The sequence below is a fragment of the Tamandua tetradactyla genome, chromosome 5 (assembly GCF_023851605.1).
Source record: "Tamandua tetradactyla isolate mTamTet1 chromosome 5, mTamTet1.pri, whole genome shotgun sequence".
In the NCBI taxonomy this organism is placed as follows: domain Eukaryota; kingdom Metazoa; phylum Chordata; class Mammalia; order Pilosa; family Myrmecophagidae; genus Tamandua; species Tamandua tetradactyla.
Window position 1 is genome coordinate 173,732,147 of NC_135331.1, and position 22,185 is coordinate 173,754,331.

The following is a 22,185-nucleotide window of genomic DNA, read 5'->3' on the forward strand; positions in this document are numbered from 1 at the left end:
TTACTTGTTCTTTGCACTCAGTATATATTCCCCTTTATATCAAACAATTTCATAAAAATGACATTGTTCATTCATATCTTATTTTGGAATTCTCCCATGAAGACGGCCTAGGTAAATAGTCATAAAATATAACATTATAAATTTTTGATAAAAATATTTATTAGATATAAATTCATAGCTAAATTGACCTAATTTTGCCTCTCTTTACTTATCATTACTCTCTTCTTTTGGGGGGTATAATCATAATTTTTCACAGATTCCAAATGAACATATATAAAAAATTACTATCCATGACTGTTAAATCCTTCTCAAACCAAATTTTATAATGTTATAATATTTATAATATCGAAGTCCTGTGATGCAGCAGAATGGGAATGAGATGAGACGCCCAGTGTTCTGATTTCTGTCCAAGATTTGTCACTAACTGGGCAGAGTGGAGTAAATTGGTTAAGCAGTCTTTGTTTCTGTTTCTCCAACTGAAGAAGGTGTTAACAAAAATATCAGGGTCAGTGCCAACTTTCTAAAATTCTAGGTCTAAGAGTGGACATAAACTTGTAGGAAATTGTCCTACATTTGGTTGGAATATAGATGCTTCATGTAGGACCTGACTTTGCATGCATCTTAGCTCTTGTTTAGCAAAGACTGAAAAATGATGGACGAGTGTTCAGCAGTAGTAACAGTCTGTAACTCCTTGAGCTACAGTCATTGAGATTAACAGAAATTATGGCAGAGGTAAACCAAAGAGATGGAAGGAAGTTTTTAAAAATGTGCTGAGAAAGAAAGAACGAAAGAGACAGTCAGGTATATGATATAAAACACATAAAGAACACAAGAGAGAGATAATGAATAGAGTTCAAACAGGTTTAGTGGATAAGCATGATTGACAATGAAGAATTGAACTTTGGGATTTTGCACAATGAGACGTTTGGCCCTTAATAAATAATATATTGATACTTGGCAGCTATAGGTGCTGGAGAATTCAGATCAAAGATGTTCTTTCCAACAATTGAAAAGAAATGTAAAATTGATTTTATTACTTTTTTGACTACTGAAATAAAACTTGCAGATCAAAGCCAAGAATGATTTTCAGGAGAAATATTTTTCTTGTCATTTATGATACAAATTATTTGATGAATGACTTTAAAAATTTTAAGCTGATAGTATAGTTAATAGCTAAATGTGTTTAGTATTCAGGTAGTCGTTCAGATGTGCTTTATAACAAGATTATGTCGGTTAATTGAACTTAAATGTTACTGAACAGAATAATTTGAATTATTACTTATATACATAGTCTCTCGAACTAGACCTAGATAGTGGCTCAATAGGATGCCCAGAAATCCCTTCATTAAGTCATGAAGAATAAAATCGAATAAAATGTCTTTCCTTCATACTCATAACCACACTAATTAATTATGATCTGGGACTTAAGCATTTGAAATTTTAGATGTGAAAATAGGTGAAGAAGAAAGAGTTTAGGAATTTATATATATATATATATATATATATATATATATATATATATATATTTTATATATATATATATATATTTTTTTTTTTTTGCACGGGCAGTCTCCGGGAAACGAACCCGGGTCTCCGGCATGGCAGGCGAGAACTCTGCTTGCTGAGCCACAGTGGCCCGCCCTGTATGTATATCCAAATCAAATTTTATATGTACATTTTAGTTTGGATATAGAAGGTTCTAATGGTGCCACTGCAGAAATGTATTTGGTGTATGTGGCTAATTGACTTTGGCACTTATGTCAACGTGGAAAAGTGAAAGATGCACAAAATTGAAATCAGTGGGGAACAGTATAAAACTATAACATACAATCCAAAAGAGGCAGACCAGAGGGTTATTTGTGTCTTATTGAAGTTGAATGATTATCTTTCTGGGATAATCCAATTCCTTTAACCTCCAAAATAATGTTATGTACATGAGGATACCCTCTTCTGAAATATACGTGTATACATTTATCAGGTATGGCAGAAACTCAGCATAGCCATTTTATATTAGAGAACATTATAAGTTCATGATAAAAGCTTGATAATTTTTATCCTTTAACCAAAAATGAAAAAAATAATTAATGAGAAGTCATTACACTAAAACATCATTATTTGTGGTAGATCATTGAAGATTTCCTTATGTTATGTATTTGCAAAATATAACCCATTTTACTCATGTGAAAGTTTTGCATCAACTCCAGATACCCACAAATAAAATGCTGGGAAGGTGGTAGGGCTTATTTTAGCTTATACTGATATATAGTAGGATTTATTAGTTATGCATATTTGAAATCAAACTTCTCATGACAAGTGGTTTCTGGATGAAGTATCATGAGATTGTATACTTTCCTATGACTGAAATATACAGTTTGATCACAGCCTTCACAAAGCACAAATGAACAGAATTCACACATTTCATAGCAAGAGGAGGAATATGGCTCAATGTGACATGTGAGCTGTGGAACAAATAAAAAGCTGATAATTCATGCTAGTGCTCTTATATGAAACAGAAATATAGTTTGGGACCCCTGGGAATGAATGAAATCCAACAACAAAAAATTAATACATCCCTCACTTTTCAGGTAAATTGTAATTTGACATCAAATATGTGTGTTAAAATATGGTTACCCAGAATACTAGTCAGTGTCTCAACATGGAGCAATTGGGTATATGTAATATTATGTATTTATAGTAAGAAGTATTCTTGTATTAAAAATATTTTTCTTCTTATTAAAAATATTTAGGCATGGAAGCCAACTTAATTGTAGAAACATGTTGTTAAGACCCTTAGGTAACTGCATCTTTGATTGATTTCCTTGTCACATGGCTCTGCTCTTGGTACCCAATCTCAAATCATCAGATTACCTGAACTTTTAACAAATTGTACGGTGCAGTTCCTTTAAAGTTTATTCATGACACTATTTGAGAATGACATTTCCATTCTGATATTGGCTTGATGAGCCTGTTTTAGTTTGTTGATTATTATATATTAAACCTGATTAAAACAAATTAGTAAAATTTTTTCTACGCTTTGTATGTTTTTCTAATGTAACACTGTTTTATTGCATTTCAGTTATTCATTTGCTTAATGTTTTTCTTCACTGGTCTAAGAGATCCTGAAGGGCAAAGAAACAGGGTTTTAAAGATTCTATGTCCTCAGTGCCTACAATAACAAGGGGTGGGGGGAAACAGGTACTACCATCATGTGGCTAGATAAAAAAAAATTGTCTAAACTAAGCCTCAGTATATGTTTAGAAAATCCATGTGGTTAGTTCAAAAATAGCCCTTTTCCACTGAAGATATTTTCAAAGAATGGTATGCCCTTAAAACACATCTTACTCATTTGTTTCTGTTTGAAGGTACTAATGGTGCAGTTCTGTAAGATATCTATCATCCAAGAAAATTCTCCTTTAGTATTCCAAATTTGTGTGACATTTTATTGTATAACCTCCCATTAGCGTTAGACAGGAATCTCCATAAATTTTTATTCTTCCTATAGTTATAGATTACAAATAATTTATGTCACCTGGATTTTTGAAGACCTCATCAATATCTGCTTATAGTTAATGATTTTGCAACTGCTATTTGATCATATCATCTGATGATTTTTTTCATGTGACAGTAATGATAAGTGATTTTTTAAATATCAAAGATAATCATTTCAAAGTCATAAACTGTAATCGTGGTCATCCTACAAATGATGAAACCAATCTGAATTTATAGAAAATAAGCCCTTGGTACATTTGGGGGGAAGGATAGGGTAAAATGCTGGGAAGGGATGGTAATGCATATAATCAGTAAAGTAATCCTAATCACACTATTTAAAAGACTGTAATTGTAGAAGGTGTTCATAAGTAAAATGTTTAAAGTGTCATCAGAAATACTTAATGAGTGCAACTGTCTTTTAATCTCCACAGAGTATATTTTATGGTCTCCCTAGTATTGCTTTTCTCGCTATACATATTTCAAAATGCTGAGGGTTAAGAAAGCAGAACTGCTTCCGTTCATGTGTGTTTATTAGAAACAGTCGGTCATGGGAAACACAAATGGCTTGGATGACGGAAACTTATATAGATTTTACAGGTAATTAAACACAGATGAGAACTGAAGATTGCTGGGAGTTTCTGAAATTTTCCTAATGCTCCTGATTGTGATATACAGATGTGAAGGAACATAAAACTTACATCCTATATACAAGTAGATGGACAAAGTTCTTTTTGTTCCCGAACACTTTCTAACTCAATTATCATATGGAAAATGTATGTTGATGAGGCTTCTCCCACTCTGAGGATTCATCAAACATTTGAAGGCTCAGTTTTAGCTCCGACTGGTTCTGTGGTGTGCTTAAGAGTTTTTGTTTCAGGTTCGTCCTGATTTAATGCTCATTGGATAAGCATTATCAGCTTAATTTTCTTCTCTCAAGCCATTAGTATAATGAGGATTTAACTTTTCATCAGGCAAGCTCAAAATTCAGAGGATGCTGTAGTCCTTATACCTGGGCTGTCGTGGCTTCAAAGGTGAGAGATGCCAACCATGGGTATAATTTCTGAAGCTCTAGTGAGAATTTTTTAAAGAACTCTTCAGAGGCTGCTTAATATGCAGCAATTGAGGCATTTATTAGAATCAGAATACTTTACCTTAAACTATGCATATAATGTTTCATTCTATAGTTGATGAGCTTAAATGAACTATTAGTCAGGATTCTCCAGAGAAAGAGACCCAACAGGAGAATATAAGCATAAATATGGAATTGGCTAATTTCACTGTGGGGGCTGGCAAGTCAAACTGGAAACGCTGAAAAAAAGTGATATTGAAGTTCTTAGTTCAAGTTTCCCAGAGGAAGCTGGTTAGCTGGAACTGGCAAGAGAAAATGCCTGAGAGAGGACTCATAGAGGCTCAGATAGTAGACCGCTGGAACCAGGAGCAAAAAGCCACAAAACCCAGGAGCAAAGGATGAGCAGATGCCAGCCATGTGCCTTGCTATCTGACAGAGGCACCCCAGATGTCAGCAGCCACTCTTCAGAGATGGTATCATCCTGTTGATGCCTTAATCTGGACATTTTCATGGCCTTAGAATGGTAAATTTGTCAACTAATGTATCCCCATTGTAAAAGCCAGAGATGGTATCATCCTGTTGATGGCTTAATCTGGACATTTTCATGGCCTTAGAATGGTAAATTTGTCAAATAATGTATCCCCATTGTAAAAGCCAACCCATTTCTAGTATATTGGATTCCAGCAGCTTTAGCAAACAAGACAGTCAGCTTATGATTTTAAGTAAAATTTTTGTTCCCTTATCTAGGGACTTTACAAACACAAACCTAAATCTGTAGAATCTCTTTAATTAACTAATCTTATTCAAAATCCTTATATTAGTGTACTATGCAATCTCTAAGATGGCCTTTAATGATCCCCACATCATTGCGTTTGTGCCTTGATGTGATTGCCTCCTCTTGAGTGTAGGCTGAATTTAATCATGCATTTCTACTGAATGTGGCAGAAATAACAGGATGTCACTTCTGAGGTTAGGTTGAAAAAGACTGTGCTTTCTCTGTTGGGTGTCTTCTCTCCTCTTGCTGTTCTGAGGGAAGCCAGCTGCCATGAGCTGCCCTATGGAGAAGTCCACATGGCAAAAAAAATCTAAGGGAAGCCATTGGCCAACAGACAGTGTGGAACTGAGGCCCTCAATACAACATCTGTGAAAAGGTGAATCCTGCCAATAACCACATGAGTAACTGTGGAAATATATGTTTCCCAGTTGAGCTTTCAGATGAGACCACAACCCTATTTGGCAGCTTTCATGCAACCTGATTAGAGACACTCATGTAAGCTGAATCAGGATTTCTGACCCACAGGAACCACAAGATAATCAATGTTTATTGTTATAAGCTGCTAAGCTTTGGGGTAATTTGTTACACAGGAATAAAGAACTAACAGGACTGCATATAAACTAACCTCTTGAAAATGAAAAAAAATAGTAAGACTGAGTTCTGAGTACCACACAGGGTTAAATAAAAGCATAGTTACTAAAGTTTAATCCCTCAATTTCTAATAATAATGATTAATGCTTAGTGAGCATTTATGCATCATCTCTTTATCACAACATTCCTTGTGGTAATTGCAGTTACACCAATGGCTATACAAATAAGGAAACCAAGACTTAAAGAGGGTAAATAATTTTGTCAAAGTTATATAGCTAATAAGTAGAGGAGGCTGAACATTCAGCCAAGTCAGCCTGAATCCAAAATCCTGTTTTACAGCTAAATTGGTGTTTGAGTTCAGCATATAATCAACTTTAACTTGTAATAAATGGAACATACAAATTAACCAATTTATGAAGTGCAACAAACCAGCAGATTGATTATGAGAATCAATGCTTTTTAGCACACCTTCCAAAACATAGTTTTCAAATTTGAAAGAATCTAAGTACAAAATTAGCATATAAACATAATAATGAAGAATCCATTGAACTATTCTTAATCATGAATAATTGATTTCAGAACAAGACTGTGTATGGCAAAGTTATTGTGGGACAGTAAATATCTTAGAACAAGCTTTTGTGTCTTGGTTTTATTAGTAGAAATTCCATGAAGGAGGCATATTTATTTTGTTAATGCTATATGCCTAAACCCCTTACAATCTTGGTTCATAGTAGGTTCTCAATAAATATTTGTCAAATGAATGCCATGCTTACACTTAAAATTTTATGAGGCAGTCCAGAAAGAAAAATTTTTCATATTGAAACTCATGATCTAATAAATTAATAACAAATGTTTTTTCCCTTACGTCTATTTAAACTATTTCAAAATTAGAATTATAATCTGAGATCAAAAAGGGACTTGATATATATAGATAATGTAACTGATTATTTCCAATTTATTGAGGAAAACAGAGATTGAATCCACACAGTGGATAACACAGTAGAAACAGAACTCTCATCTTCTGATAGTGTGGTCACTGCTTTCTCTCTATGACTGACATCTGCTTATGAGATTTCCTTTTGTTTGAAAGATAACTGGATTTGTAGCCAAAACCCTCACTTGTAGTTTCGTCTTGTCATTTCTTGGCAAAACTGATTTAAGTCACTGTGTAGTTCTCTTCATCTTTAAACTGGAAATAATACATGCTTTGTGTACCGCAAAACATTGTTGCAAAAATCAAATTAAATGTTATGTGTAAACATGATAAGAAACTGGAAAAGTCTTTAAAAATTTAAAGTCCAAACAAAATATACAGTGTAACAGGAGAAGGATTAAATAGAACATTTCATGTATTTCAGTAGATAATATTGAGGAAATAATTTTATATGAGCTTTAATTTTCTCTATTATAACAGGAGCTGTTTGAACTAAGCGAATCTTTGGCTCCCGGAAGACACTGAAATATTTGAACAATACTTGTATGAAAATGAGCAAACAAAAATATTTTCAGTTTATTGGGAGAGTTTTTTAATTACAAAAAAATGGACTAGATTTATATAGCATTATCCAAGAGGAAACTTAATTCAAAGCAGAATTCTTTAAAGTTTTCATGGAATTCAGACTGAAATAACTTTATATTCCTCTCTCACATTTTTTGTGGACAAAGATAATCTTTCAAAAAATCAACCTATAAAGTTAGAAAGAAAATAACATTGCCTTAGTGAAGTCAGTTCTTATTTATTAAGAAAACCATTTATTGTATAAGGGTATGCATATTAAATAATTTAATTCAATAAAATAAATAATTATGTATAATTAAATATTTGTACAAATACATTTAATTAGAAAAGTATATGAGTTACATATGACCATTTGAAAACCTATGCATTATATTTTATCAGAAAAAATCTACAGAAACAAATGTGGTCATTAACTAAGATGCAATTAGCTTAACCAGCATTTACTGAGTTTCCAAAGATATTGATACTTAAATCTCACTCTTATTTTGCATTTATCTACAGTATCATTATCAGTGTAGAGCACAGTCATACTTAGTTGGCATTTTATCCAGAAATAAAAGTTCTACTGACAAGCTTGTTTGGGCCTGAATGGGTCTGTGTAAAGGACAATATTGAGTTCTGGGAGCAGTGAGCCACCAGAAGAGGCAGTTGTGCTTTTGCAGGTCCTGGAAGGTGCAGGTTCCAATCAGGCACCTGCCTGATTAGCCTGAAGCTGAGAGCATATCCACAGAAAGAGAGGACCCCCAACCTCTTCCTGGTGAGAAAAGCAGTGTAGTCCACCAGTAGGGTCTCTCTTTCTTTTCTCATTTCCCCATAAGCATTGAAAAGAGTTTATGGATTTGCTATTCATTATGCCACCTATAATACTTTATCTTTTGCTATGCACTGAATTGTGTGCCCCCAAAGATATGTTAACTTTTTAACCCTCAGCCCCATGAATCCTATGTAAGAGGATATTTGAGGTGTTGTTGGTTAAGATGAGGGCAATTGGATTATGGTGGGCCCTAATCCAATATACCTTCCAATAAAGAAAGGAAGCTGGGCACAGGCAGAGAGACAGCCATGTGATGAAGGCAGAGCTGACTTATGCCATGGATTGCTAGCAAGCCACTGCCAGGGCCCTACAGACTTCAGAGGGAGCATGGCCCTGCCTATACTTTGATTCAAACTTCAAACCCCCAGAACTATGAGATAATATGTTTTTGCTGTTTTAAAAGCTCCAGTTTGTAGTAGTTTGTTCTGACATTCTTAAAAAACTAAGACACCTCTGACACTAAAATGTCCATTGGAATGAAAAATAATACTGATACAACAGGATACAATATGTTTGAAATGGTCATGAAATGTTTTTCTTCCAAAGGTTAGAATATGTCATAATACAGCATTTTAAAAATACTTAAATGCTTTCTTCTCTCTCTTATGATCTATTTAGCTCAATTCTTTCATTTTATATTTTAACCATCTGATTCATGACCCACTGTTTTCATACACCACAATATTACTTTTGATTATGCTCACCCACAGACCATATTATGCAATACCTGATTGTTTACTGCTCTTCAGTCAAACGTGAAGGAGAATTTAGTTGAAAAGATTTTGAATTTCACTTGTCAACTTTACATAAACATTCATGAATTACACACTCTGGGTAAACTGAAATTTGTAAATAGTCACAAAGAATAAAAAGCCACTGAAGCCAAACTAAATCTAAAGCAAAGAGAAGAGCAAAAATACGTCATTAAATATCATGTGGTAAATCAGAAGCTAGTGTTTAGCAAGATGCTACTAGCTTGTTAAAACCTGGATATCACATTCCTTACTAGCTGACACACATATTCTAAAATAGGAATCATAAACAAAATGGTTCTTCTCAAATTAATAAAAATAAGTTCATATTCAATTTAATTTCTCCACACCCCAGTGATATATTTGATTACCTTTTTTTTCCCCTGAGGTAGAATTCAAAGGCTTTATTTTCCTGCCTTCTAAGGAAATCAGAAACCTTAATTTTGGTCTAGCTGCTACTGCGCTTTCACTGTGTAAGTCTTGCTGGCAGTTAGCACAACATTTCTTGTAGCACATTGAGGGGACAGCTACAAGAAAATTTCAGAAAAAAAATGCAAAAATAAATCCATTAAGAAAAATAACAAGTAGACCTTCCACTTTAAACAGATGAATTACGTATTTATTATAAAACTTTCGTAATTACATAGACCAATTTTTAGATGGCATAGCATTAGCATAAGCCTTTGTACAATATAGTTCTGGAAGAGAAAAGTTGGATCTACCTGCATCTCTTCTTTCCCAGAGCATTACTCTTATTTTGATCTGTCTCAAATTGTTTTAGTCCAAGAAGTGTATTTAAATCCAAAAAATTCTACAAAAACTCTCATCAAAACTTAATTCCTGTTGTAGCGTGGCAAACCATCTCTTTTTCAAGTTAGTTTTTTTGTTGTTGTTGTTATGGGCAGGCTCTGGGAATTGAACCCAGGTCTCCAACATGGCAGGCGAGAATTCTGCCACTGAGCCACCATTGCACTGCCCCATTTCTTTTTTATTCATAGAAATAACTCCTGTTTTTAGTAATCAATGCTTGCTCAGAAATACTGAAGGATTCTAGATAACTACTACTACCAATGGTTCAAGTGATTTTCTGCTTAATGCTTTTTATGCTGCTAAATCTTTTATATAATCCAATTTAATTTTATAATCAGGTCATTTCATTTATTCAGCCTTTAGTCTCACATTCTCAGCTGACTATCTTTTCTTCATAATTTTACTTTACAACCTATCTTACTCTGAAATTATTCTGGAGGCTTATAATTGCATAGCAAATTATAAAAAGTGTGGAACATATAAAAGCAGAATATCAAGTGGCTCTTGGGTAGAATATCAAGATTCTGTAACTTTGATAGTTGTGGTTTGTTCTTTCGTCAAAAACTTCATATTTAGAATTTGTCAGGGGAATTCGGTTTAAATGATCCCAATTTTCTTGGCACATCCAAAGCATCATAGTCAGGACCCAGTCAAACAGACGCCTTCTTCTCTCTATCAGACCTGGTCATGGTGCTGAATTTGGCCATGTCAGGGTCGTGGAGCTTATTCACAGCCTGTTTGATCTGGTGCTTGTTGGCCTTGACCATGAACACAGGTGTGCTATGGTCTTCTTCGAGGCTGACTCAGCGGTCAGAGGAATTTGATGATGACACAGAGGCCAAGCTTGTTTCTCCTGGGGTCACTCTTCCAATTATATTTGTGTTGTCTTCCGTGATGCAGTGCCTTGGGCTGACAGGATGTGGGTGAAGTGCAGGTCTTCTTTTTTGTGTGACTGTGGGTGCCTTTCAGTACTGTCTTCTTGGCTTTCAAAGCTTTGCTTTGGTTTCACTTTTGGGAGTGGCAAGGTCTTCCTTCTTTGCTTTCAGTGACGTCTTCATGAAAAAGGCTATTATTGGGTTTAGGAAGATGAAATCTTTCGGCTTGAGAATGGAAACTTTCTTTTATGGTTTATCTTTATTCTCTCATAAAAGCAGAAGAAGGCAAAAACCATGCACTCTGCATTTCAATAAGTTTGTTTTGAAGTTAAATTAAACCATAAGCCAGATAAATATATATTGATCAAGAAGATCCAAACAAAAAAATACCTGTCTCTCCAAGTAAGACAAAGAAGGTGTATTAGTCAGGGTTCTCTAGAGAAACAGAACCAACAGGAAGTATTTGTAAATATGAGATTTATAAAAGAGTCACATGCAACCATGGGGACACAAGAGTCCAAAATCCATACGGCAGACTGTAAAACTGGCAACCCTGATGAAGGGTCCCAATGAACTCCACAGGCAAGCTCGATGATGAAAGAAACAGTGAAAATTCTCTTCTCCCTTAAAAGTTTTCAACTTTTGGGATAAAACCCAACTGATTGTATTCATTTGTTTATGGTAGAAACACCCTTGGTTAATCATAGATAAAATCAGTCACAGATGCAATCAGCTGGCTGATGATTTAATAAGCCAACCTTCTAGTTCATCAACCAGCCACAAAATATTCTTGCAATAATTTTTAGGCCAGTGCTTTCCTTACCAGACAACTGGGCACCATCACCTGGCCAAGTTGACATCTGAATTCCACCATTACAGTCTGCCTCTTGTCAACTTAGCAGCTATACACATCACCTAAATCATACTTAATCTCTAATTAGAATACAATAACAGACATACATTATGTTTAACAGCACTCAACTGTCCTGCGTACAACCAGAAACACACACAATCTCTGCAGAATAGAGTGCATGTCCTTAGGTAACAGTCACACTTGAACTTGATATCTTATAACTTAAATACTATAACATGAACAGCACAATTTATGTCGTATGATAAGAAAATGGATATTGCTTTAAGTACAAATACAAACATACTCATAACAAAACAAGGAGGAAATATTCATGCCGTCACAGTCTTTGTTTCTGTAACTGGTCCACTTACCCATTCCATGATACTTTTACCTCAGCAAGTACTTCAGCTGGCCAGGGTTCTTTCCCTAATGGGGTGAACCAAACCTTCATTCCTGAAGTTTCTGGGCCATTGATAGTCCTGCTTAGATTGGGTTGTTACAGTTTTCCATTGACTTTAATCACAGAGTGTGGTGGTACTAAAGGAGGACCTTGGGGGATCTCCTGTATTCCAAGAAAACTTTTCTTTGCCTCCATTGGTAGGTTGCAGTCCTATTTCCCCTTGTTAGTCAGGATCAACTCCACCAGCCAATATAGAAGTCCCCATCTTTGCCTGTTGATTCAGAGGCATGAAAAACCCAAAGTAGCCAAGCGGCAGTCTTAATTACCAGTTCAGTGGAATCATTATTATGTTTCCTGGTAGAAGCACTCCTCTTCTTGGAAGTAAGACATGTAGACCAACAGAGCTTAAGGATTCAGGGACAAGAAACAAAAATTTTTCTAGCGGATCACTAGGGGTGATAGTGAGTGGTGGTACTCCCATTTCCTCCCCATGATTACAGACTTGTGAATCCTGTCTAGAGGAGAACCAGCATCATAGAGTAGATGCTGATTCAGAGAATGCAAGCCTCCTGGAGAATATTGCCCCAGCACTTCAAGGAATTGCCACCTAGTTGGCACTGTAATTAGCTTTTCAAAAGACCATCCACCATTCTGGCAACCCAGCTGCCTCTGGATTATGGGCAACAAGGTAAGACAAGAGATTTCTGGGAGGATGTATCCTTTCCCACACTTCATTTGCTGTGAAGTGGGCTCTTTGATCAGAAACAATACTGTGTGGTATACCATGATGGTGGATAAGGCATTTTATAAGTACACAGATGGCATTTTGGGCAGAAAACATTGGGTGCAGGGAAGGCAAACCCATATCCAGAGTTTGTGTCTATTCCAGTTAGAACAAATCCCTGACACTTCCATGATGAAAGTGGTTCAATATAATCAATCTGCCACCAGGTAGCAGGCTAATCATTTGGGAAATGGTGCCATAGGGGGAATAAGTGTGGGTCTCTGCTGCTGTCAAACTGGGCACTAAGCTGTGGCCATAGCCAGATTAGCCTTGATGAGTGGAAGTCCGTGTTGCTGAGTCCATGCATAACCTCCATATTTACCATCATGCCCACTTTGTTTATGAGCCCATGGGGCAATGGCAGGTGTTGCTAGGAAAAGAGAATGACTTGTATCCACAGAATGGGTCATCTTATCCATTTGATTATTAAAACCTTTCTCTGCTGAAGTCACCCTCTGGTGAGCATTCACATGGGAAACAAATCTCTTCATCTTTTTTGCTCACTCAGAAAGGTCTATCCATATACTTTTCCCCCAGATCTCTTTGTCAACAATTTTCAAATCATGCTCACTCCAAGTTCCTAACCGTCCAGCCAAACCAGTGAGTCAACCAGTGAGTCAGTATACAAGCACCCCTCTGGCCAGTTCTCCTTCTAAGAAAAATGAACAACCAGGTACACTTCTCAAAGTTCTACCTACTGGGAGGATTTTCCCTCATCACTATCCTTCAGTAACATCCCAGAAAGGGGCTGCAGTGTTGCAGCTGCCCACTTTCAGGTGGTATCTGTGCATTGTGCAGAACCATATGTTAACCAGGCCCCATTTCTCTTTTCCTCATTCAGCTGACTGTAAGGAACTCCCCATGAGGCCATAGCTCTGGACTGGGAAAGAGAAGACAATGTGGCAGGAGTAGGGGCCATGGGTATTTTGGCCACTTCTTCATGTAACTTACATGCCTTCAGGACCTGCTTGAGCTCTATCTCGTATATACCATTTCCATTTTATGATGGAATACTGCTGTTCATGCCCAACTTTATGGATTGGTGGGTCAGACAACACTTAGCTTATGATAAGCAGCTCAGGTTGATGGTCCATAAACAAGTGTTCAGTCTTTACTAAGGCCCAGTAGAAGGCCAAAAGCTGTTTCTCAAAAGGAGAATAGTTATCTGAAGAGGATGCTAAGACTTTCCTCTGAAATCTTAAGTGCCTTTTCTGTAGACCCTTAAGATTTTCCTGTAGTAGCCTGCCACAGGCTCCAGACAGCAACTCTATTTGGCACTGACATATGCAGCACCATTGGATCTTCTGGATCATATGGTTCAAGTGGCAGAGCAGCTTGCAGAACAGCCTGGTCCTGTCACAGAGCCTCTTCTTGTTACAGTTCCAACTCAAAGCTAGCAGCTTTTCTGGTCATTTGGAAATGGGCCAGAGTATCACACTCAAATGAGGAATATGTTGTCTCCAAAATCCAAAGAGGCCAACTAGGCATTGTGCCTCTTTTTTTGCCATAGGAGGGGCCAATGCAACAGCTTATCCTTCACTTTAGAAGGGATATCTTAACATGACCCACATCACTGAATACCTAAGAATTTCACTGAAGTGGAAGTCCCCTGTATTTTCATTAGATTCATTGCCCATCCACTGACATATAAATGCCTTACCAGTAAGTCTGGAGAAGTTGCTACTTCTTGCTCACTAGGTCCAGTCCACATACTATCATCAATATAATGGACCAGTGTGATTTCTTGTGGCAGAGAGAAATGATCAAGTTCCCTGTTGACAAGATTATGACAGAGGGTTGGAGAGCTGACATACTCCTGAGGTATGACAGTGAAGGTAAACTGGTGGGCTTGCCAGCTGAACACCAACAGTTTCTGGTGGTCCTTACTAACTACTGTTGAGACAAAATCAATTGCCAAATTAATAGCTAAATACCGGGTACCAGGGGATGTGTTGATTTGCTCAAGCAACAATACCACATCTAGAACAGCAGCTGCCACTGGAGTCATGACCTGGTTAAGTTCACGATAATTCACTGTCATCCTCCAAGACCCACCTGTTTTCTGCACAGGCCAAATGGAAAAGTTGAATGGGCATATGGTGGGAATCACCACCCCTGCATCCTTCAGTTACTTAAGAGTGGCACTAATCTCTGCAATTCCTCCTAAAATCTGGTATTGCTTCTGATTTAGTATTTTGCTGGGTAGGGGCAGTTCTAATGGCCTCCACTTGACCTTTCCTACCATTACAGCCTTCACTTCATGAGTCAAGGAACCAATGTGGGGATTCTGCCAGTAGCTGTGTATGTAGGTTTCAATTATGAATTTTGGAATTGGAGAAATAATCACAGAATGAGTCCTAGGACCCCCTGGACCCACTGCAAGATGGACCTGAGCTAAAACTCTATCCATCACCTGACCTACATATAAGAACCTATACTGACTGGTAGACCAGAGTGATGTTTTGGGTCTCTTGGAATTGGTGTCACTTCCAATAGTAAAACGTGAAACACCTGATCATTTCCTATTCCCCAATGTACTGTCACCCTGGTAAAATGCCTTATGTCTCCTTGGGAAAGACTGGGAGGAAGTTAACAGTAAATTTTGGGCACTGTTACACGGTCCTTCCCCAAGGTTACCTGGCCCTCCCCTCATTCAAGGGGCCCTGGGTCTATAAATTGTCTTAGGTCTGGGATTTGATTAAGGGGCCATAACTCTCTCTTTTTGTAATTTGTTAGAATTTTGTTCACTTGACCTAGAACTCTTCTGCTTATACTGCTCAAACAAGAATTTAATAGATTGCCCATCTATTTTACTTTTAGGTACCCCATGATCTACTAGCCAACACTATAAGTCTCTGTGAGTCAGATTATTTTGACTGCTGCTTTGAGTCTACTATCCATTATGGTAGCCATTCCCACCTTGTCTAAGGTAATTAACTGTTGTCGCATGCCTTCTGCCAACTCAGAATCCAATTATCCCCTCAGTATTTGAGTATTCAAGTTCAGTGAGGACAGTTTCCACAACTGCTACAGAGAAGGGCGACTACAGACCTCTTCAAGGATGATGGAGTTAGTCTCACACATTTTTCCTCAAAGTCCTGGTGAAAAGTGTGTCCTCTGGACATTCCTCAAATATGTTAGCAGGTCTTTCATGATAAATCCACTCTAACATTCCAATCTCCCTAAACCTTTGGATCCCCTCATCTACATCATACCAAGGCAGTTCTGGCATTTCAATTTCAGGTAATGTCAGCCAACTTTTGATCCATGTTTCATCGGACCACTAAAACAAACTGTTAGCACACTTTCTAACTCTTCAAGTTATAACATTCAATGCAGAATCTCTAAATGGGCCCATATCAATAAATTCAGTTTTATCTACCTTTATGTTCCTTCTACCATTATCCCACACTTTTAATATGCATTCCCACACATATCCCCCTTATTTCTGTCTATAAAAACTGGAAAACTCATTCAGTTCTTTTGGACTATAGCATATGTCCTTATGGGTCACACTTTGTAGATCATCTTTTGGCCCCTATAGATTAACTAACTTCAGTCTAGTTATAGGTCTAAAGCCAAGAAATGTCAGGCCAGGAGAGTGGAAAGGAGAGTGGACCCACGCATCCATGTAGAAAGGGTGAGTTTGCCTGAAAGGTAGAGAGCAGGCCTTCTGTTTCATTGCTCAGGAAGAGTTTTGCTAACTCAGACCTTGGAGAGGGTAAAGCCAATTCCTCAAGAGTTGGGGGGGAGCCTGACAACTGTTCCATTGTTTTGAGGGGATTGAGGATGTGCCTCAGAGATGGCAGAGTACCTGGGTGCTGCCCCAGTGCTTGAAGAGGGTGGAGCTAAGAAAAAACATCTCCCCAAAGTTCCCAGTGTTGCAGCTCTCAAACCATAGCTTGCAGAGAGCAGGGCTGCTACATAGGCTCTTAGGTGGGATTGTCACATTCTAAAGCACCAAGGATAAATGACTCTCAGACTTTGAAATCTAATGGAGTTGGCCCTGTGCGTTTCCAGAAATATTTAGGTCCAGTGACCCCTGTGTTCCTTCCAATTTTTCCCTATGGAAATGGGAACATGTATCCTATGACTGCTCTTCATTTGTATCTTGGCAGCAGATAATTTGTTTTGAGTTTCACAGGACCACAGCCAGAAGAGAATTTTGCCCTAGGATAGACTTTGCCTATAACTGACTTTGATGAGATTTTGTATGGGTTTTGATTGTATTGCATTTGTATTATTGAAATGGTTTAAGGATTTTGTGATATTGTAATTGAATGAATGTAGTTTTTAAATGGAAAAAAACATGTCTTTTTGGAATCCAAATATGTCAGGTTGAGGTTATGTACCCCAGAAAAGCCATGTCCTTTTTCCTGATCCAATCTTGTAGGGGCAGTCATGTTTATTTTAATCCTGATTCAATTTATTGTGGGTGGAAACTTTTATTGGATTGTGTTTCCGTGGAGATGTGGTACATCTAATTGTGGATGGGACTTCCTGATTATATGGAGATGTGACTCTGCCCATTCAAAGTGGGTCTTGATTAGTTTACTGGAGTCCTTTTGAAGAGGAAACATTTTGGAGTTGCTTCAGAGATAACAGAGACAGATGCCCCCCGAGGTAACTGTTTGAAACCAGAAGCCAAAGGACCAGCAGATGCCAGCTACCTGCCTTCGCAGGCAACAGAGGAGTTTGGATGCTATCAGTGTTTCTTAAGTCATGGTATTTTTCTCTGGTTGCCTTAGTAGGACATTTTTATGGCTTTAGAACTGTAACCTTTTGACTTAATAAATTCCCTTTATAAATCCAACCCATGTCTGATATATTGGTTTCCAGCAGCAATTAACAAACTAATACAGGAAGCCTCCTTGCTTCACAGTGGTCCTAAAGGAAAGAAGCCACTCAGGGGTGATTGCAGTCTTCAGTCCCTTCTGCTTATCTCCGACTCCCTTTGGAATGAATGTAGCCAGGAAGAGAGAATTTGTTTCTTGTCTCATGGTCAGTCTAAGTAGTAGTAGGAGGATGAAGAAGAAGAAATGATAGAAAAACCAGAGCTTTTCCTTGGGTTGATGGAGTCAGGGTTCTATACAGCCTATCATTGTAATTGCCTGAGATCCATAGCACCTGGTGTAACAAGGACTGACAAAGTGGGGACTCAGACACTCAGCCAGGTGCCAGCAGAAGCCATCAATCTGGAATTAACCACAAACTACTTTCATCCCACAGGGGAGTGTGTTCAGATCCATGAGAGTCTTCCAACATGTCAGGCGTGGAGGTAGGGCCAGATGCTTTAATGATCCCCCTTTTGTCCATGAAAGTGTTAAAGAAGGCTGATTTCAGATAAAATTTGGCATCGAACCTGGGAGAATTTAAATAAGTTACAAAAATGAAATTAGCTTACCCAAATCATCTTTCATCTGAGAAAAAAGTAGTCCATGAGAATAATTAAATGTATGTACAATATGACCCATGATTGTCTTGTGAGCTGGGCCAAAAAAATTAACTGTAAACTCTCTAATAAACAGCCTGACATGGTCCATTCTATAATCTTCCCGTTCTGTTGTTCTGTTGCCCTGTCTCTGAATACATCATAGTATGTCCTGTGGGAGAACTATAACAGCTAAGTTGCCATCTCTATTTAAAATTTCCAGGAAGAATCAACTTCTTCTCCTTGGTATTACAATATCACTTTGTTCATAACTCTTGTAACTCTGGTTACTCCCTCCCAATTTTGTTATTGATTTTCTGAAAATACCCATAGTATAAGAAGTTGTGATTGAGGAAGTTCAGACCTATTAGTAAAATAACACAAGTTTTATGATATAAGGTCATGTTAGGTTCACCAAAATAATGCAGTGAAAGTAGAAAAACACATAACAGCAATGTCAATGAAATATATTAGTAATGCCCACTTGCCACCCAGTCTGAGGTAGGAAATCTATTAAAAGTCACCTGCCCCTAAACTTCCCTATGTATGAACTTGTAACTCCATTTTATGTTAGTGCAGGTAGATGAATATTAACAATCATTTACTTTCTGACACAAGTTCTTCTTCTCAAAGCTTAATGTCTTATCACTACATGTTTTCCAAAGGGTATTTCTCAGACTGCTAATAAACTAACACCCCAGTATACTTTATGAAAAAATGAACTCCATTTTCCAAATATACCACAAGAATTGCTGTTTACTATATTCTCCTTTTGGAATTTCTGCCTTATTGTGTTATAGACCACAGGAAGACTTGCAGTATAAAGAACTCCTTTGATTTTCGTTTTAGCTTAGTATTTCATTAATTTGGTTGAAAACTAATTAAATTGTGTGTGTTCATGCACGTATGTGTGTGTGCTGTGTGTGTGTGCATGAGAGAGACACCTATGAAAATCTTTTGGTTACCACTTTGGGGTGATCTGGTTTAATGCACTGGGATATTAGGAGTATTGTATAAAATTATGTTATTTTTATAACATAAATGTACAATATCTGGAATATATATGATAATGAAAACATGCTGCTATATAAACCATTATAACTGTCTTTGGGTCCTTTCTCCGAATCTCTGATAAAGAGTTCAAAATCCTCTTCTGGTTGTGATCAAATTAGCAACTATTCTGCTTGGCTCACTCAGCTCCTCTCCTCCACATAGATGCTTAACAAGTGTAATTGTTAGGCCTATTTTAATTTTTCGCCAATTGTCCTTAATTTTCCTTTAAAAATATAAATATATTATATATATATTACATATACATAAATTTCTACCTCTTCCCTGCTATTCTTATTATTATAAATTTTCAACTACTCTTCCTCAGTTCTCTCTTTTTATAATTTTCTACAATAAGAGTGACTGGCTTTTCTTTTTTAAATGTTATAATTCTCCTGATTTTTCATAAGGTAGACAATAAATACATTTCAAATTCCTTTCTAGTAATGAGAGATAATACTCAAGCTATTTGTATGCGTCTTCCTTAAACCTATGATATTTTTAAAACAAGGAATATATATATATATATATTTAATCTTACTTTTCTACCAACTAGCACTTCCCAAGGATCCTCAATAAAATTCCAACACATACACAAGTGAATAGTAGATTCAACTTGGTTTAGGAAAAATGAATTTCCAAGCCAGAACTAGAATGTTGATTCTCAAGGGCAATGTGGCAGAAGTCAAGAGACGTGGACGGGAGCATTCCCTGAATCCTTCATTTCTGCAGTCCACCCCCCTTTCATAGTCATGTTCCATGGTAGGTCATATAGTAGGTACTCAACAGACAGTTGACGAATGACTGAAGAAACTGTGTCAAATTTCCTAGAAAATGATGATTGAAGAAGCAATGTAGAAAGGAAAGCCAAGTTTGGTGACAATTGCAAGATCTTCTCTGTGTCGCTGGTAGTTTGACAAGCTTTCTGCCTATTTTCCTTCCTTGACTGCCAGTCCAAAGTGGCTATCCAGAAGGAGAAGACAATTATGAACATCCCTCGTAAAACATAGGGCTAAGTGTCAATATTAAGGTTCTTTAAATGGGAATGCATGACTGATGAATAAAATAATATTACTGGGATTGATTGAATAGTTTTGGTAATGGTTAGGACCCAGTGTGAACCAAATTTGGCTTTTCCAGAATTTGAACAGAAGAAGATCTTGTGGAAATGATTTGCAATCTGAATGTAATCCTACAACCACACTCTTCTTGGCTGGCTTTGTTTAATGGCCATTTCTCCAGCCCATAAGTCATTCTCATTCACTGAAAAAGAGGAAAAGAGATAGTTTTGAGTCAGCTGGACTGGAAGCCATTCCTCAGCTACTTCTTTTTGTTGTTCTACTTTCCCTAAAATAGAAAATCTCATGGCTAATGTTAATTAGCTTGGTTTCTAGACCCAGCTACCCAGTTATACGACTTCTTTGTTCTGCATCTGTCAGTCTTTGACCTATTCAGCTGGCTCTGTTTCCTGACTTGTCCTGACTTCAGTGCTTACGCATGTCCTTCCTCAGACTTGCCAGCCTACTATGACCCTATAACATGACACTGATCCTTATCATCAGCTCATCTCTCCAGACCTTTCATTGCTTTTGGCTCTTTAATGTGTCTTTATTGCCTTTAGAGAAATGGAAATCATGTAAACTTAGATGAAAGCTAAAACAAGATAGTATCCATGCAAGTTGACATGAAAGGAAAATAAACATTTTTGGGTTAGGCATTTTGTTTTTTCACTAATTAAGAATGAGCTCATTTAGAAATATAATTGTCTGGCTGTCTTGGGATCCTATTATAATGGATGGCTACCTAGGTGTTAGTTCAGGTGACACAGACCACAGGGATTGGGTGGTGGTGGTGGCAGGTGATAGAGGATATTAGGCTGATTCTGAGTTGGCAATAAAATGCTATTTTCTTTAAGGAAATACAGAACACATAACTCAAAATGGTTTATTACAATTTGAAAGTATGAAATTTTTTCCCATCAGATACTGAATGCTCCTTCCATTATTAGAGTGCAGCAGCCAGTTCTCAACCTCTTACTAAAGAAATATTAGAGGAAAACTGGAAGTTACAGCAAATACATTTTCTGAAAAGAAAAAAGAAAAAGAAGGTAGAAAAAGTTAAAACAAATGAAATTTTCAGCATGAAGAAAATAATATTTAAAGTCAATGACAGGCTGAATCAATAATTTACTTTCAATCAAATGTATTCGGCACTTAACAGGTGCTAGGCCCATATGGGAAGGCACATATAGTTTTTAAATAAAAACTAATTCTTGCTTCCAAGAATGTCATGGCTCAGCAAGTTTTTGAATGGGCTGATATGTACAGAAAACGCTCTTGTACTGAGAATAGTTGATCATGTTTTCATTTTCTTGCAGAGAGACCAGATACTCAGCTATCTGGATTCCAAAGGAAAAAACAAACAAACCTGTTTCTGTATTTTTGGATATCTGCGTGGTGGGTGGGAATATTAGAGGCCTTGATTCTAGGGAAGTCAGGTTAAGCATAATCAATTCTTTCTCTAGTATGTTTTTTTTAGGAAAAGCAGTTTTATTGAGATATCCTCACATACCATACAATTCATCCAAAGCGCTCAATCAATGGCTTTTAGTATATTCAGAGTTGTGCATTCACTATCACAATCAATTTTAGAACATTATCATTACTCCAAAAAGAAAATTCCCATACCGCTTAGCGGTCATCTCTCAATCCCTCTACATTTTCTAACACCACATAGCCACTAATCTATTTCTCTCTTTATAGGTTTATTTATAGTTACATTTTATATAAACGGAATCATATGATACGTGGTACTTTGTGTCTGGTTTCTTTCATTCAGCATAGTTTTTTTTAATGAAATTATTATTATTGTTTTTAATTAGAGAATTTGTAGCTTTACAGAAAGGTCCTAAAAAATATAGTCCTAAAAAATACAGGCGTTCTGAGTATTGTTGTAAGCCTGTGGCCTTTTGCT